Genomic DNA, 19,741 nt, shown 5'->3' with positions numbered 1-19,741 from the left:
CTAAAATTGTGAGTTGATGGCTAGTTCAATTTAATATCATATATTTTGGGAGAAATTATTTGTATTTGTTATTATACTAGACACTAAAGTGATTGTAATTCCTATTGTCAAGAAATTTATGCTACAGCTGTCTTTAGGGAATGGTTTATTCCCAGAAAACAATGCAAGAAGGTAAAATATAATAATGATAATTATAATAACAGGTTTACAATCAATGAGAATAATGATTCAATGTCTGCTTGAAGCTACAGTAAATATCAAACAAATAAGAACAAGTGAAAAACTCCTAAAAGCTCTACTTAAGGTCCCCTCTAGAATTCAGTTGGGAAACAATGATCAATCCTCAGAAAAAGTACTAAAAAATCTTTATTATGTATTTCTTTTTCAAATTTGCACAAAACCCAAATTTTATTTTTTTGACATTGTCCTTCATTCTCAGTCTCATAAACTTTCCTTTCTGACACAAAGCGCAGACAATTCTCTTTTTTTTTTTAGATGCTTAAAAAAATTTTTTTAATTGTGAAAATACCGTACAGAGGGGTTACAATTACATGGGCAAGGTAGTGAATACATTTCTTATCAAGCATTGTAGCCTCCTCCTTTGTTTCCCCTTCCCATCCCTTCCCATCCTCTCCCGCCCCCCCTCCCCAGTCCTCCTTCCCTCCCCTTCCCCGCCCCCCACCAAAGTTGTAAAGTTCGTTTCGACATAACAACTTGTACATCTCATTGTTGCAATGGGTCCACCTGTATCCCTATTTAAACGATTTTTTTCCCTTCCCCTCCACATATTATACCAACATCAAATACAGTGAAAGCAGGGGTTATACCGTGGGGGAGGGACATACAAAGCAACAAAGAAATCATCTTATGAAGTCAGGCGCTGGTGGCTCACGCCTGGAATCCTAGCTACTCAGGAGGCTGAGATCTGAGGATCGAGGTTCAAAGCCAGCCTGGGCAGGAAAGACCTTGAGACCCTATCTCCAATAAACCACCAAAAAGCCGGAAATGGTGCTGTAGCTCAAGTGGTAGAGCGCTCGCCTTGGGCTGAAGAGCTGAGGGACAAAAGCTGAGGCCCAAAGTTCAAGCCCCACGATCGGACCCCCCCAAAAAAGAAAAGAAATCATCTTATAAATATGTTAGAAACAAGACAATTCTCTTTGGCTTTCTTTCTGTTTTCAGCTGTCACAGTTTTATTATGAATATCCATTTCACATTTGTAATTTCTTTGATTCATTTTCCCTCTTAAATTTTTCCCCTCACTCTCAAGCTTGACCATTTTTACTTGGATAGTAAACATACAAATATTTTTAGTGTCTTCTTATGAATTCCTAAAATTCCACTTATTACAGAATTAACTTAAAGAGTATATAAACCTAAATGGTTGTATGATATTTTCTCCCAAATAGTCATGAGTCAGTGTGATTAACCTCCTGTCTGATAAATTTGGACCTGACTTGGTATACATATCAGGATAAATGAGAATAGGATCAGATTTAATCAAGTTATAAAGCCTTCCTAAATGGCTTTTATGTGATTGGTGATAAATTATTCTGAAAAATGAAGATGAAAAACAGTCTGCCACTGTGTTTACTACTCAAGGTATCTTTGTCTAGTTCAACTTAGAATTTTGTAAGGAAAGCCACAGAATATTCCATTTCCCATTGGCATTTATTTTCCAATTTGCTTCATAAAACAACAACATTCTGTTTGCAATTAAAAACATGCATATTTTCTGAGTAAACTAAAAAAAAATTCAGTTTAATCCCATATATGTAATAAAACAAAAACATTTCTCATCTGTTTACCTATACAAACCAGGTTCAAGTCATTCAATATTCTGCATGACAGCTTTTACTTTTAAAGGATGTCTTTTCAAATCTAAGGAAACAAAATTAAAACTAATAAATACTAAATTGTAAAGTGGCCACCACTATCTCGTGCTGGTGATGGAAGTAAAATGCATGCAGCAAATTTCTGCAGAAATCTGGCTTCATGCATCAAGAAAATTAAACTGTTATCTACATTGTTTTTACTTGGATATGTAGAAACCTGGAACCAGTGCACCCCTACCAGTGAGAACTGAATCAAATTGTCTCATTATGTTGAACTCCTCATGTGAAGTATCTCAGGCCCATATGTGGAGATAAGGCAGTTAGAGTGGTGATTAAGTTTAGAATGAGGAGACATAACTGGCCTTCATCCAATTTGACCAATGTCCTTAAACGGGGAAATCTGGATGCATGGACAGAGAGCAGGTATGTTTTCAAGCACAGAAAAGAGTCCGTGAAGACTCAGTGGTTAGTATCTGTAAGCCATTTAGGAAGGTTTCAAGAGACATTAAATCTGCCAACACCTATGTCTTGAACTTCTGATTTTTTCAGCTACTTCAATTGTAGCATTTTATTTTGGAAGCCTTAGAAAACAAATAATTAGCTTTTAGTGTAATAAAACAAAACAAACAAAATGAATCAATAACAAAAAGAACAAATTTGTGAGTATTCTTGAATCCATCAAAAGCTGAGGTCACAACGAAACCAACTTGATCAGTATCTGTCCTTAGATCATTAGCTCACTGACTGTTGTGCACAAAGAAGAAATTGGAACTTAAAAATGTAAAACTTCATCTTTTACAACAATAGCAAAATAAATGAAATATTTTGGTGTACATATAACAAAGTATGAGTAAAATCAGTAGACAGACTTTGTGAGTAATCTAAGCAATGTAAAACACACCAATTAAAATTCTCCACTTTTTAAACAGAGTTTTAACTGTTGTGTTTTGCAATGTAGTAAAATCAAGACCCACAAGGAATCTACATGAAACACAATAATAGGCTAAAAGTCATATTATAAAAATGCAAAGCAAAACCATCAACCCAACAAAAGTTGGAGAAACTGTAATAAAATCAGACAAGCATTAGGACAAGGCATATTGCTGGTGGCAAAGTAACAATAATAATATGATGATAAAAAAGTCAGCTCTCCAAGAAGAACATAGGATTCCTATAGGGATATGGAATATCAAACGTGGGTGCCTTCTTCTGTCTTAGTGCCAATGTCTCCTACACTCCCGAGGCAAGAAAAAGAAACCAAGAAGGGTACTCTCAAAATGAACCTGAGAGGATGACGCTTGGATCCTGACTTTCAAGACTACAAATTCCTTTGTGTAGTCTATTATGGAGTTTTGTGCAACTGGAAAGTTGCCAGTCAGAATGACAACAGGTCTTTATTTATTGGAAATTGTCAACACAGTCTGCAGGAGAAGACAGCCAGCAACTGAAAAAGCTTATAATTCTAGAGGAAGATGGAAATTGTGGCCATTCTGCAAGTCCATTTGTAACAATAATTAGATACTAAAAATAATTTGTTGAAAAAAACAGCCAAAGATAAGACTGTATCTCTATGTAGTAGCTAAATGCTGTAATCTTTTTTTTTTTTTTTTTTTTTTTTTTTAAATTGTATTTTATTTTATTTGAGAACATACTGTACAGAGGGGCTACAATTACATGGGCAGAATAATGCATACATTTCTTACCAAGCATTGCAGCCTCCTCCTTTGTTTACCCTTCACTTCCCTTCCCTGCCTCCCCCCTCCCCCCACCCAATTTTACCCCCCTCCCCCCACCCAATTATACCCCCCTCCCCCCCCCCACACCGAAATTGTAAAGCTGGTTTTGACATGACATTTTGTACTTCTCATTGTTGCAACAGGTCCACCTGAATCCTTAAACGATTTGTTTGTCCCCATCTCCTCCACATGATATACTGATATCAAATATAGTGAAAGCGGGGGTTACACTGTGGGGGAGGGACATACAAAGCAATAAAGGAATAATCTTATAAATGCATTAGAAATACATGCATGAAAGAAACGAAAACATTAAAATACATATTTAAGGGTTCATTTTCCTAACATCACATTATCTGGCCTTTTCCGCTTGACTCATACCTATACTAGATATTGCAAATAAGGGAAACCATGGGACCTATGCTTCTTTGGGCCTGGCTTACTTCACTTAATATAATTTTTTCCAAACCTTTCCATTTCCTAACAAATGGGGAAATGTCATTCTTTCTGATGGAGGCATAGAATTCCATTGTGTATATATACCACATTTTCTTGATCCATTCATCTACTGAGGGGCATCTGGGTTGGTTCCATATCTTAGCTATGGTAAATAATGCTGCAATAAACATAGTTGTGCTGGTAGCTTTAGTGTGGTCTTGTTTGTAAACATTTGGGTAAATGCCCAAAAGTGGGATTGCTGGATCATAGGGGAGATCTATGTGAAGTCTTTTGAGGAACCTCCATACTGCTTTCCAAAGTGGTTGAACAAGTTTACATTCCCACCAACAATGAAGTAAGGTTCCTTTCTGTCCACATCCCCTCCAGCATCTGTTGTTATTAGAGTTCTTGATTTTTGCTGTTCTAACTGGAGTGAGGTGATATCTCAATGTTGTTTTGATTTGCATTTCTTTTATGGCTAGGGATGTTGAACATTTCTTCATGTGTCTATTGGCCATCCTTCTTTCTTCTTCAGAGAAGCTTCTCTTTAAGTCTTTCGCCCACTTATTTATTGGGCAGTTGTTTCTTTGAGGATTTGTTGTTGGGTGGTTTAATTTTTTGAGTTCCAAGTATATTTTTGATATGAGACCTTTGTCCGTTGTATGGCTAGTAAAGTTCTTCTCCCAATCGGTGGGCTTTCTATTGATCTTGCCAGCTATGTCATTTGCCCTGCAGAAGCTCTGCAATCTTATGCAATCCCATTTGTCCAACCTTTCTTTGATTTGTTGTGCTTCCGGGTCTCTATTCAGAAAATTTCGACCTGAGCCAAGGAGACCTAGGGTTTCTCCTATTCCATCCTGTAATGTTTTCAGAGTGTCTGCTTTGAGTTCAAGGTCTTTGATCCATTTGGAGTTGATTCTGGTGCAGGGTGATATATAAGGATCTAGCTTTAGTTTTCTACATGTAGTTAACCAATTTTGCCAGCACCATTTACTAAAGAGGCTGTCTTTCTTCCATTCTATTGTTTTAGCTTCCTTATCGAAGATTAGATGGCTATAGGTCTGTAGGTTCATTTCTGGGTTTTCAATTCTATTCCATTGGTCCTGAGGTCTGTTCTTATGCCAATACCAAGCTGTTTTGATTACTATGGCTTTATAGTAGAGTTTGAAATTTGGTATTGATATTCCTCCAGCAGTGTTCTTTCCGTTGAGGAGCGTTTTTGCTATTCGGGGTCTTTTATTGTTCCATATGAATTTTTGGATTGCCTCCTCTATTTCCTTGAAGAATGAGGGTGGAATTTTGATAGGTATCGCGTTGAATTTGTAGATAGCCTTGGGAAGTATTGCCATTTTCACGATGTTAATCTTGCCAATCCAGGAGCATGGGAGGTTTTGCCATTTTTTAAGTTCTGTGTTGATTTCCTTTTTCAAGATTTTAAAGTTTTCATCATAGAGGTCCTTCACTTCTTTGGTTAAGTTAATTCCTAGGTATTTTATTTTTTGTGGGGCTATTACAAATGGAGTTGCTTTCCTAATTTCAGCCACACTTTTCTCATTGTTGGCATATAGAAAAGCCATTGATTTTTGGGGGTTAATTTTATAACCTGCTACTTTGCCAAAGTTTTGAATCAGCTTGAGTAATTTGGGAGTGGAGTCTATGGGATTCTTTAAATACAAGATCATGTCATCTGCAAAGAGGGAAAGTTTTATTTCTTCTTTCCCTATTTGGATCCCCTTTATGTCTGCATCTTGCCTTATTGCTGTGCTAAATGCTGTAATCTTATCTTTAGTGGAAGGAGATTTGATTTGAACAAATATCTTCATTTATAGATTAGTTTCCTAAGTGAGAAACAGGTCCTTTGAAACAAATATAGGTCTCTGTAAATCTAAGGGCTCTGGATGGAGCAAGAATGGAACCAAGTTTACTACACTAAACAATGTATTTATGATCTCTCAATAAGTCCACAGAATGTACAGTGGGGTGGGATAGGTAAGGTGAGGGACTGTAGAAGCCTTGCTAATTGAGATTGGAGTGGGGAATAGAGGGGCATGGGAATTTGGTTAAGAGGTGCTAGATCAGGAATCAAATAAACATCATCAGAGAAATTTCTTATGAGGGTCCACAGTCTTAAATTATTTTTGTGTGATAATCCTTGATTTTTCTTTCTTTTATGTTGCAAATTTATTTAATTTTTCAGAAAATGATTTTGCTGAAACCAGCTCAGAGAGCTTGGGGAAGTAGGAAGGTTTCCATACACTCCTTAATTTTGTGGAGGGGAACTCTTACTGGACTACAAAACAAAACTGTTGATGGTAAAGGCTAGAGGGGATAGGCAGACCCATAATGCTCAAGAATGGCAGGCTGGTAGAGACAGAAAGGTGGTGCCTTGCTGGCTCATAAACTACTGGCTGAGTCATGTCAAAGGGAAAGAGAAAGGGCTTCGTCAACAGCATACTCCTTTCTTATGTTTCCTGAGATCATTTTTAAAAGGTTTGTTTATATATTAAAGTAGGCTTATTTCCTGGTTATAAAGGGCTAGTCATGCAGGCATTTTAAGACTTGCCATTCTAAATATTTGGAAGGAACCACACTTTGAATTGTTTATGTGTATATTTAGTTTGAATAGGTTGTATTGTATGTATTTGGTGGCCATTTAGGGATCAGAAGGCACATTGTGATGTGAGCTGAAGGAAATATGTGTGTGTGTGTGTGTGTGTGTGTGTGTGTGTGTGTGAATTACCGGCATAAGTATGGATGTGTGATATTTAAATATGTATAAATATGTGCAAATGAGCACATACACATTCAGTATGTACCTCTGTCTTTTAGTCTTTGTTAATATAAACTTTATTTACTGCATTCACTTCCAAAGTTGAAAAAATAGATAGAGTTAAATGGTCTTCTAATTAATTCAGTTATGAGCTATAAGATACTCAAGTGCTCTTGTTCAGCAATGGATTGCTACAAGTTGAGAATTTCATAAAAATGTATTTAATATGTTTTATCTTTTGAAACTCATATAGGTGTGAGAGCTATGTCTTATATACATTTGTATTTCCCTTTCCTTTACCAAAATCCTGAGTACACAACAAGCCTGCACTTAATTAATCAATAAGTTGTCTGAGTTAACAGTACAGAAATATTATATAACTAGAGGACTAAACAGGTTCTATATGATGAATGAAGGTCTTAAAACATTGCAAAGAATATTTCTTAGGTATCCAGGTTCTGCCAATTTGATAAATAAATTTATTTGCACATAAAATTAAAATTAGGCTAGTAAAATTAGTACAATGTATGTTCATCTTCATCTGAAAACTTGCATCACCAAAATTCAACAGAAGATTTCATTTTAGTTAAGTGGGAGAAAACATAAGAGACTTACAATGTAATTTAATGGAATAGTCAACAGTATTGAAGAAATCTAGGCTGCTGCAAGTTCTCTAAGTGACCCTTACTGGTCACTGTGAACCAGAGCCCAGAGTTGAGGCAGGGCCTACATTTGAATTTCAGCTCTGCAACGTATTCACTATATGTGATCCTGGGCTGATTGACAAACCTCTCTGTGCTGCAGTTTCCAGTTCACTAATGGGGATATTAAGAGCACTTGCATTAGTTGTAAGAACTACATGTATCTATACGTGCGTGTGCCAAGTGCACAGGGAAGACTCAGCCATGAATTAAATTCTCAGAAAGATTATTTGTTAAGATAACTACACACATTTCTTATTGTTCCTTCAACAAATTATTACAAATCCACATGCTTAAAATAGCCAATTTTATGATCTGAGTTCTGTAGTTTATGATGTTGACACAGGCTTCAGGAGGTTCAAATAAGGTGAATGAGGTGTTGTTTGGCTGCACTGCCTTCCATATAGATTCCAGGGAGGATCTGTTTCTTTGTTCATTTGAGTTGTTGGCAAAACTCACTTCTTGTGGCTTATGATCTAAACCTCTGCGCTCCTCCTGGCAGTCTGCAGAGGGCTGTTTCCAGCTTCTAAAAGCTGCTGCATTCCTTGACTCATGACCTCCTTTACCAGCTTCAAAGCCAACAGAGGAGGCCAAGTCTTCTTCGTGTGACATCCTTCATGGCTGTGCATCCACCCAGGGCAGGTCCTTCATTTAAAGTTTCAGGTGATTAGATTGGGTCCAACTAGATAATAGTATCTCCTTTGTTGTAAAGTCCTTATGCTTAATTAGAGATTCAAAGTTCCTCTGCAAAATTAAATAAGTCACAGGTTCTAGAGGCTGTTCAGTGATAATTATTATTGAGGAGGAAGGGTCATTATTCTACTTGCACCCATCTACTGTACAACTGGGGCCAAGGGTAAGATTTAATCATCAGAAATCATGGCATTTGTCAAGTGATCCATGGAGACATTTATCAATTTCTGTATATATTTCAATGTGGAAAGAAGCTATTCTAAGCTCTTTCTCTAGAAGAATGTTTATAGAACATACTGTTCAGTACAAGTACAGCACGGTATTTTTGTAAGATAATAGACATGAAATTAAAAATAAATGTGTATGTTGGGTCTATAACCTTTGTCAAATAATATTACTAAACAAGATAGATTCAATTTGATTTCTTGACAAAAAATTTTTCCTTTGCCCAATGTGTCAATATGCCTTGTGATTTTCCAAAAGGGGAGGATAGTATATTTATCATAATTATATTTGATTATAGAAATTTCATTTTTATTTGCTGAAAAAATATAAAATAACTTTTAGGAGTAATATTCTCAGTACTTGCATGATACTAAGACATTTGGCCAGTAGAATTGAGAAACTTTCCCACTGCTTGGGAGGCAGATTTGTAATGAGGTTCTATTCTGGTCATTAAAAAATGTGTTATCTATAATCCCCTTTAAAAGTTTACATTTTCTTTCAAAAGTAGGTGATAAAAATATCATATAATTATGATATTTTGTGTATTTAGAAGCATTTATATTATATGGACACAGCGTTTGGCCATTGGAGAAATAATAATTGATAATGTTTAATATTTTATGAATGTTTAAAATGTCTGTTACTGTGGGAAAGTACTTTATAAGAATTATTACATTTAATCCTAATAACAGTGCTTATGAGATAAATACTATACTCATGAAGAGGCTGAGATTTAACAAAACACTATTTATTTACTGAGACTGAATGGAGACATTTGTGACCAAGTCATCCTTGTACAAGGACCATAGGGGATAAGACAGTATCTCTTGGAAATGGCATTGGAAGTAGGTCTCCTCTTCATGCTTAAAGAAATGGGAACTACAAATTTAAAGGAGTCTTGGAGTCAGCTAATAAATACAAATTTCCATAAAGGTAGTGAGAATATATAGGTCTTCTGGAAGGGTTAAGAGTTGCTGTGGGGCTGGGAAGGTGGCTCAGTGGTAGAGTGCTTTGCCTTGCATGCATGAGGCCCTGGGTTTGATTCCTCAGCACCACATAAGCAGAAAAAGCTGGAAGTGGTGCTGTAGCTTAAGTGGTAGAGTGCTAGCCTTGAGCTGAAGAGCTGAGGGACAGCGCCCAGGCCCAGAGTTCAAGCCCCAGGAACGGCCAAAAAAAAAAAAAAAAAAGAGTTGCTGTGGTCTTGAGTAGGGATAAGAATACCTTTGGGTAGTGTGGTTTATCAAGCTTCCATTGCTTGATTAAAACACCTTGTGAAGTCTTCAGATTTCCTTTGTTTTGATTTCATATTAGCTAAGCAACCTTCTCATCTTAATTTGCTTTCCTGCAGAAGCTTTCCTAACAAGCAGTGAAGGTTCACTCTGGCTGACAGGAACATTCCTCATAGTGAATTAAGAAATTGTCATTCCGATGTATAAATCGGCCTCTCCTCAGCTGGGTCAGGATGAATCATCAGACTTGATCCCCTCTGTGTGAACTAATGGAAGAGGACTCTGAACCCCCTGAGGTGAATGGAGAGCGGATCTGACATCCAGATAAGAACATGCCTATTAGGTCACAAATTAATTCCCCAGCAAATGCTTGATGGAACTTTCTACATGCCAGACACTACTCCCAGCCCCAGATCCTCTGCAAAAGTGAGAAGTGTACTTTGCTCCAGAGAACATATAGTTAGGGAAAGGAAGAAAAACTTGAAAAAATACAGAAATAGAGATAGATAAAATATAAAGATATGAAAAATATCAGGTAGTGATTGGTGTTCCCAAGAAAATGAAATAGAGTGACATGGCAAAGCGTAACTAGGTGACAATTTTTTAAGGGAAGTGGCTAAAATAATGGACTACAGGCATGAGGTTAAATTTATCTCCATTAGTTAATAGTATTTGACCTTGAGCACTTTTCTTAGCATCTTTGGGGCTTACTGTCTGTAAAAATTGAGCTTGTAACCATATACTCCACTTGTGGGGATGCTAATAATATTTAATGAGTTAATATATACAAAGCATTTAGAATGGTACTAGATATGCTACCAAAGTATTTACTACTATTATTGTTCATGTTTATTTAAAGATGCTTAACTGTGATTTGATTGAGCAGAAGGCTAACCACATAAATCAGAGAGAACATTTAAAGCAGAGGGAAATGCTAGTGCAAATACACAAAGATAAAAATGTGTTTAGCCCTGGTAAGAATCAGGTTGAAGGCTGGGGAGCAGTTCATTAGAAAGGTTAGACTGAGGCAGGTCATCTACTAAACCATAGTAGAACATGAATGACTTCCAGGAAGTGAAGTTCACATGCTTTGAAACACACAAGATACATTTAGTTTGTTTGAGGACTACTAAGAGAGTAAGAACAAGGAGAATTATCAGGACATCATGTCAACAGCCATGTGGAAGACTTTGTCTAGTCTGAAACAAACATACCATCAAGCACCTCTCTGTATAGGTGTGTGTGTCTGTGCCTATCTAACCATCCACCTGTCTATCTATAAAATAATCACATTATAAATGTTAACTCTGGACAAGAAAGTTTTTACTTAGATATTCTCATCTCTGTAAGGCTGAATCTAAGAACAAATCATTGGTATTTGCAGTATATTCTGAGTTGTAATTTATATGTGTCTCAAAGATGCTTATATCTCATGGTTAGCATTCTTCCCATTTGAATGGATCTTTCATCATCTCCTTTGTCTGTGAAATAATTGCTTAGGCATTAATCTTATATATTTATCACACCAATCATTCTACTTTCATATCAAAATGCATGCACTTTCATCTGGAACAGGATATGTTGTGTGTATATGATCTATCATTATCAATCTAAGGCAGGATTGGTCGGCTTTCTGTGTGTTCATTTGTTTCTCTGGAATGCTGTAGCTATAGTTTGAATAACATAGTTTTGAAAGACTTCCAACTGGATAAGGTCAGGTTGGCACGGATCTGTTCAATATGCTTGACAGTGAGTCAAGGTGACTTTGTATTTAGCTTAAATCACCAGACTTGGGAACTATTCTTATTCTATCTACTCTTCCTAAAGGAAATTTAATATCTAAAAGCTGGTCTTATTTGCTAATATATTCAGATCTTATCTGTTTATTCAGTTCTAGTTTTCTTTACACTTAATTGGGGCTGCAGGTCAACTTATTCTTTTCTCCTAAATAATAACTAAATAACAATAAAATAACTTTAATAGCATGCTTTTTATTTTGCTAGTGCTAGGGATGGAACCTAGGGTTTTGGTATCACTTGAGCAACTCTCAGCTCTTTATTTTATTTTTGAGACAAGGTTTCAGTAATTTTGCCCAGGCTGGCCTTGAACTTCAGATATTCTGGCTTCTGCCTAGCAATTAGTGAGCATTACAGGAATATGTTAAAATGAAAAGCTTACTTATAATCTTTTTGTATTATTAATTATCTCTAGAAGGCATGTTAACATTAGATGTGACTTTTCAAGGATCTAAAGATTTCCAAGATTATTCAAACATATTCTTAATATTAAAATATGTATCTTTAATACAATACTCTCAGGAAGATATGGTCTAAGGAAGACTGTTGAGACTGCATTGTTGCCTTGAGTTTTCTTCTTCACACAGATCTTATAAGTGCTAAAATTCAAATTAGTGATTAATTTATTTGTTATCTTTCTTCTGAGATTAATAAATTAGAGGAGCAAAATTTTAATAATAAAATCCTTCTCTTTGAAGGAGAAACTGGAATTAAAGATAAGTCTGAATTGCAACATGAAATAAGATGGAATATTCAAATAAAAGCAATGGCAATATAAAATGAGAAAAATTCATCTTTATTAAGGGAAGTTTCATGCTGTTACCTATCACTCAAAACTAAGCAGACACATGGTTGAGCTGAGCAGTGTAACATGGGCTCCTTTTTTCAATGGGCAATGACTCTAGCATCATCAGGATAAAGTCTACATTATTACCTGTTCTCCAACATTATGACCACTGCTCTAAGATGAAACCTTGGAATATATATATATATATATATATATATATATATATATATATATATATATATATATATATATATATCCATTATTCTGTGCACTGAAAAGATAAGCAGACAAGCAATTTGGCTAAAGTGGGTAGAAGGTGAGACAAAAAGCAATGGGAGCATGTAAATGTTTAAGAAAGAATTTCTCTGTGACTTGCCAGTGGGAATAATCCGGGTGAGCCCTGCCACCTGCAGTAAATGCTCATAGTAATATCAAATCAATCTTCATTACACATGCTTTAAGCCTCTGTAGGCTCTTTACTACTGTCACAACAGATGGGCAAAGCAATTTGCTGTTTTAAGGCATGCATGCTTGTATGTTCATATACATGTACATGTAGAGACATGCGTACATTCATACCTACTACAAACAAGGCACCATATGGTGGTGACTAGTGACATTTGAAATGTTAGGGTATTAACATGCTATATACTTATTTTAGGTATAAAACTCAGCTTTTTGACTTCTAATGAAGACTATTACCATTCTGAAAGTCTGTTTTAGGCGCTGGGAAGGTGGCTCAGTGGTAGAGTGCTTGCCTTGCATGCATGAGGCGCTAGGTTCGATTCCTCAGCATCACATAAGCAGAAAAAGCTGGAAGTGGTGCTGTGGCTTAAGTGGTAGAGTGCTAGCCTTGAGCTGAAGAGCTGAGGGACAGCGCCCAGGCCCAGGGTTCAGGCCCACGACTGACAAAAGAGAGAGAGAGAGAGAGAGAGAGAGAGAGAGAGAGAGAGAGAGAGAGAGAGAGAGAGAGAGAGAGAGAGAGAGAGAGAGAGAGAGAGAGAGAAAAGACAGTCTGTTTTAACTTCTGGTTTGAGTCTGAGCCCACTTTTAAGTGTTTACTGCAACGTGAATGTCCTAAACAGCCTAAACTTTTTCCATAGAAGATACATGCTTACATCTAGTGAGGCGGGATAACATGGCTCCAATGCTGGTCTCTCTTCTATCCCTCTGAAGCACATCCCTCTTCAAGTTAGGCAAAGGGAACTTACTGAGCCCTCCTAGTAACCATTTGGTAGATAATTTTGTCAGACTAGGGTATGCAGGAGAACGGAAAATGATAGATTGGCAATTTTGATTACTTTTGCCATGTCTAGGTCATCATAGCAATATGGAACTGGATTCGAACAAGATATTATTTCTTCATAGAATCCTTGTGTTGGCTTAGTATAAATTCACACCATGTTATCAAAATATCTGTCTTCTAACCAATCCAATGCAATTAGGAAAATAATTCCTATTATTCTAGTTTATATGAAAAGTCTTAAATTCTGTGTATTTGGTATTATTTTGGGGCAAAAAGTTTCTGGAGCTTGAATTTATCCATATAAATTAATAATGGATTGAAATACAAAAGGCAGGGGCAATTTGTTGCTATAAATATAGCTAATTAGCAGCCTATTTTAGGCTGACTTGAGTCCTCCTTGATGCTGTTCCTAGGAAATTTTCAGATAAAAGGTAGAAAATAATCCAGGGGGGTTCAAGTGCTTTCTGCATGATACTGAAAATGAGTCTGTCTTTGAAGATAAGAATTCAGAGTACAAAGTTAACTTACTTCTGTTCTTTACTACCCCCATGTGACTTATCATTTTTTGTCAGTCATGGGGCTTGAACTCAGGGCCTGGGTACTGTCCCTGAGTGGAGTGGTAACTTTACTACTTTCTGCCACAGATCCCATTCCAGTTTTTTGATGGTTAATTGGAGATGAGTCTCATGGATATTCCTGTCTATGCTGGCTGTGAACTGTGATCCTTAGATCTCAGGAGGTTGAGTAGCTAGGATCATAGACATGAGCCATAGGCACCCAGCCTGATTTATCATTTTTATACTGGGGAAAATAGAGGACAAGGCTTTGCATTGTATAATTTAGAATATTTCTAGTGTTTACTGCCTTTTCTCTGACTAGGCTTCTACTTAAGATATGAGGAACAATAGAAAGCTCTATTTTCGAAACTCAGTTTCATGACATTGAGCCAATGAAAATCTGAACCAAAAGGTAGGTAGATTCTTAAGCCATGCTATCCATTGGTTACAAATAATTCCATATCTAATTTCAGATATTCAGCAAATATGTACAGAAAATTTAGTAAGAGTAAGGATTAACAGAAGACTCACTCATCACCAATGTTATCCTTTGTCTAGAGTTTGCAAGAACTCTTAGATACTTTCTGGCAAGCAAGGTTTGCGCTAGGCTTATCTTGGTTATACATATGGCACTTGATTTCAAGAGGTTCATGGCCTGAGGGGACAAGACCTGTACACAGGGCATAGGCACTGTGTGAATTCACAGATGCTACAGTGATTAGTAGGAGGAACAAGGGGTTGTGAGTTGGAGTTGACAATGGTACCATCTGGCCTGGGCTTGGGTAGCCATAGCCTACAGACACTCTCGGTAGGGGAATAGTAACACATAGCATTCTGAATCTAAGACACCATCCCTCTCAAATACTATTTTAGTGAAAAAAGAGGACAGAAGAAAAAAACCAGCCAGGTAAGTTGAATCTTATTATTAACAGATAAAAACCAAATAACTCTTCTCTGGACAAAGACTGGTGTATATTCTGGGAAACTACAGAAAATGGAATAATGTCCCTGTTTCCATGAACCTTATATTCTAGGAAAAAGTGATAGGAGGCAACCTATAAGATGGTTCTCATGATCTCAACTTTCTGAGATTAATGAGCTTGTGTAATTCCTACCTTCTTGAGTATAGGATAGACCCAATCATTTCTAATAGTAGAATATGGCAAAAGTGATGAAATGTTACTTTAGAGATCAGGTGACTTAAAGCTTGTGAATTCCACTTTCCTTGCTGTCACACTTAATTTCTTTCTTAATCTCTGTGAGAAAAACCAGCTTCTATGTGGTAAGCTGCCCATGTGGCAAGCAACTGGCCAGAGGTCAACCAGAAGTCTTTTGAGTGAGCTTACAATGATTCATCTCCAAGTTATGCTTTGAAATAATCAAAGCTGAACTGCTGGACTCATGATTATAGGCCAGAGACTGATGAATTAGAGCCATCCAGAGCAAAGCCTTGATCCTACCCCACAGAGACATTGGCGATAGTGTTAACTTGCTAAGTTTTGGTGTTATTTGTTACACAAGCATATATAACTAAAATGAAAGAAAAATTAATCCTTTTCTTTGCTATATATACGTGTGATAACTTGGAAAAACAATTATGATAAAGAGGACCATTTAGTCCACTACTTTTTCATGATGTTTGCTATAAAGAAGAATAAGTAGTAGTTGTGAAAACATCAACAGAAGTATATTTATGTGTTTCTGACTTTAATTTAGTTTTGGTGTTTAAATTCAGGTCTTCACACTTGCTAGGCAGGTGCTTGAGCTACATTTTTTGTCCCTTTGTCTTTAATTTTTGGATAGAATATCCAATTTTTGCCAGCTGTGGTAAGTGATATTCCTACCTATGTCTCTCATATGTCTGGGATGATAGACTTGTATTACTCTCCCAACTTCTTTGTGAAGATGTTGATTCACTACTTTTGTACCTGGATTTACCTTGTACTAGTTTTCTGCCTCTCTGGTTGTTGTAGAGCTGGGATTACAGACATGTGTTTATCCATCATGCCTGGCCCTAATTTTAATTTTCAAGATAAAAATAACAATGTTTTTATGTTAATGGAAAGAAGGTGGGACTTTGATATATGTCCCTCTACTAAGTGAAACAAGTAAGATTTAGCAAATAGAAAAATGGAAATGGAAGACAGAATTTGGTAAATGATATGTATGGACTAAGAAAAACAATTAGTAAGCACTGGACCAAAATCACAGCTAGGGTCTACACTATAAATCTAGGAAGTTGAACCTCCTCCTTCTTTTCTCAAGGGAAGGGATATCTAAACAGGTGTTCCCATCAGGTCATCTTGATAGTGAAATGCAGAATGATGCACATGGGGTAGGAGAAATGTGTAAAGGCCAATATGGTATTAAAGGCCAATATGGTATTAATTTGTTGTGTTACATCTACTTCACCTGAGAAAGTTTATTGCTCAATCATTGTTCTATAAAAAATTAGATTTATTTCTGTAGAGTAGCTTTTGTCTTAGTCCACAATCTTTTAGTAGCTGTGTATGAAACAGAAAATAGTCAAGTCTAATTAGAGAACTGAATGTTCTTGGGATTGTATGTTTCCTTATTATTTCTAACAGTAAGTGGGTTTACTCTCCTTTCCTGCACTCATGATGATTTGGGGAAGGTGTGTAAATCTAGACATACATTTAATGTCCATGGGAAAATATCACTGAAAGGAAAGCCCATTCTTCTTTCAAGACAAAAATTAAAAAAAATAATCATGCTGTGGTATAATGTATAACTGTTTTTTGCTGTTCCTGGGCATTGAACTGGGAGCCTGGGAGCCTGTGAGCTTCTTTTTGCTCAAGGTTAGCACTCTACCACCTGAGCCACAGCACCATTTCTGGCCTTTTCTGAGTAGTCTATTGGAGATGAGAGTCTCACAGACTTTCTTGCCCAGGCTAGCTATGAACTGTGATCCTTAGATCTCAGCTTCTTGAGTAGCTAGGATTTTAGACATGAGTCATGAGTGCCTGATTAACTTTAATGTTTTAGGAGAGGGTATTGAGGTTTGAACTGAGGACTTCAAGCTTATAAGGCAGGTGCTCTACCACTTAAGTCATACTTGTAGTCCAATGTGAATTTAATTTTAACATTAGCATTTGAGAATATTCAGAAATCATGGAATTAGAAGAAAACTTATGTAGGGCTGGGAAGGTGGCTCAGTGGTAGAGCACTTGCCTTGAATGCTTGAGGCCCTGGGTTGATTCCTCAGCACCACATAAGCAAAAAGAAAAAGGCTGGAAGTGGGGCTGACACTCAACTGGTAGAGCACTAGCCTTGAGCTGAAGAGCTGAGGGACAGTGTGCAGGCCCAGAGTTCAGGCCCCACGACCGGACTCCCCCCCCCAAAAAAAAAGAAAACTTATGTAGCCTCTTGATTTCTCACTTAGAAAGATAAAGGATTCTCTTCTTTTATAATCTCAGTTGCCCAGTAATTTTAGTTATTTTGAGACATGAGTATTTGCAGAGAAAAGGAGTCCTCAGGTTTTTGTTTTCACTTCTGAAATCAGTCTTCCTCACATTCAAGCTTGCTCTATGTAAATTCAGGGCCACATGGATTCAAATGGTTAGGCATAGCTTTTGAAAATTTATTTTTCTGCATTAACCTAAGATGATTTTTTAAAAAAAATCTCAAGTTAGTAAAAGGGTTAAGTCATTGAAGGTTCTAAAGCAATAACATTTTTAACTTGCTAAAGGATTTGAAATTTTTTCCATGAACACTTTTTAGAAATGTTTTTCAGTTTTTCTATGAAACCATAGCCATAAGATAAAAAAAAAAAAATTAGGCATGTCCCAGATCACCAAGGCAACAGAACATCTGGTTGAATGGAATGAAACTGAGTCTGTGCTGCCCTATTCCTCAAAATAGCTGCAAAGATAACAAATAGAAATCTTTCACAAAGAGGTTGCAATATTCTTAACTCATAATTACACCAAAATGAACAGATGTAGTAGAAAATAAGCAAGATCTAGAAGAAAGAAAAGCCAGGCAATGGTAGAAATTCACGACCTAGTTTTCAGGAAAGCCTTAGAGTACTGATTTCCTGTGTCTCCAAGAGAAGATAGCACAAGTATTGATGCCTTCCAAAAAGTATAATGCTCTTGTGCTGCGCCAATCAGAGTATGCTTAATTATGTTTATTTGTTTCTTTTCTCTCAAGAGAGAAATTCATGAATTTCTTTCACCTCAGACTAGAATTAGGAAGTTACTATTTCTTTCACCTCAGACTAGAATTAGGAAGTTACTTTTTGCTTACAAAAAATAATTGCCCACCATTAAATGTGAATAAGAAAAAGCAAACCTCGTGAAACTGGGTAATTGAGATCCAAGTGCATGCAAGGAAGCTATTTTAAACACAATGAGTAATTAGAAGCAGATATTTTGCAAGATATCGTGGAAGGAACAAGTCATAGGGCAAACATTAAAGTTGAAAGTTAAAAGGAGCTTTGGTTAGTGCTAGAGGAGGTTGAAAAAATCTGAATAAAGCTTGGATCCCTATTAAATGGCAGAAGCCAATTCTAGTGAAGTCAACTTGGATAAAGAAGCAGAAGGGAAAAAAAGAAGGCCAATTAATCTTGAGCTATATAATATAAGTACTATTGCTGAACTGTCAATCATAGCAGCAATAGTGACTGACACTGTTCCTAATGCTGGGAAACACTTGAGTATGCATGAGTTATTTTGCATGCATTAATAATTTAAGTAAAGGAGGAAGAACTTATGTATAGAGAGACTAAACTTCATTCAACATTGTAGTAAAGCTAATAAGTAAAGGAAGAACACAGAGCAGACAATGAATATTCTTAAAACAAACTAAAGTATAATCCAGGATAGATTAAAGCTTGATTAATACTGCCCAATAATTTTGCACACCTCTTTAAATAATTGATTTATATTATCTTTAAGTAGTTGTACAAATGGTTTCAATTCACCATGTCAACTATGAGTACAACCCATCTTGAACAAGGTTACCTCTCCCATCATCCTCCCCACCCTTCTTTTCTACTTTTAATAATGAACTTAGTCTAATAGTATTTGTGATTATTAGCATTATTAGCATGCTTTTTGATAAATATCTTTTGAGAAATCTATTGTTTGATGCAATTTTATAGTTATCTTGTATACTTTGTGTAAAGTTACTAATGTTTTGTATCCCAACATACTGGATTTAATCCTAGTATATCTAATAGATTCTTCTTCCTGATGAAACAAGAGTTATATTTACTTACATAAACTCATCAACAAATCAGTATAGAAGAGCAAGTTTTGGTATATTACATAGTTGAGTACAACATAGCAGTAACCTAAGATATTTTTAAATTGTTCCCCTCCTTTAATTTCAGATTAATTTTATAAATGATAAATATTTATAAGCAAAGAACAGACACACTAGAGAAATAACTGAGGTACCTAGTTTTCTAGTAGAAAATATTAATATATCATTGCCATATATAAAAAAAGATCAAGTATTCAGCCACAAGGCTATAGGGAAGATAAGAGTACTATAGAATACAGACATAAATAAAAACGCTGGTATTTCGAGGAATTTATACATAGTTATCAGTTTTAAAACATAAGTACTTAGTGCTCTTATTTTCTAAATCTGTATGCATTTATATCCTTTATATTTAAAAAATAAATTTACTATGTTTCCTAAAATTTTACCCAATTTGTATTGTCTTTAAGTCCAATACAATCTATAGCTTTATGACATAGTA

This window comes from Dipodomys merriami, unplaced genomic scaffold (genome assembly GCF_024711535.1).
Source record: "Dipodomys merriami isolate MVZ:Mamm:240054 unplaced genomic scaffold, mDipMer1.0.p SCAF_29, whole genome shotgun sequence".
Classification (NCBI taxonomy): Eukaryota; Metazoa; Chordata; class Mammalia; order Rodentia; family Heteromyidae; genus Dipodomys; species Dipodomys merriami.
Note: the sequence above shows the minus strand (reverse complement) of the source record.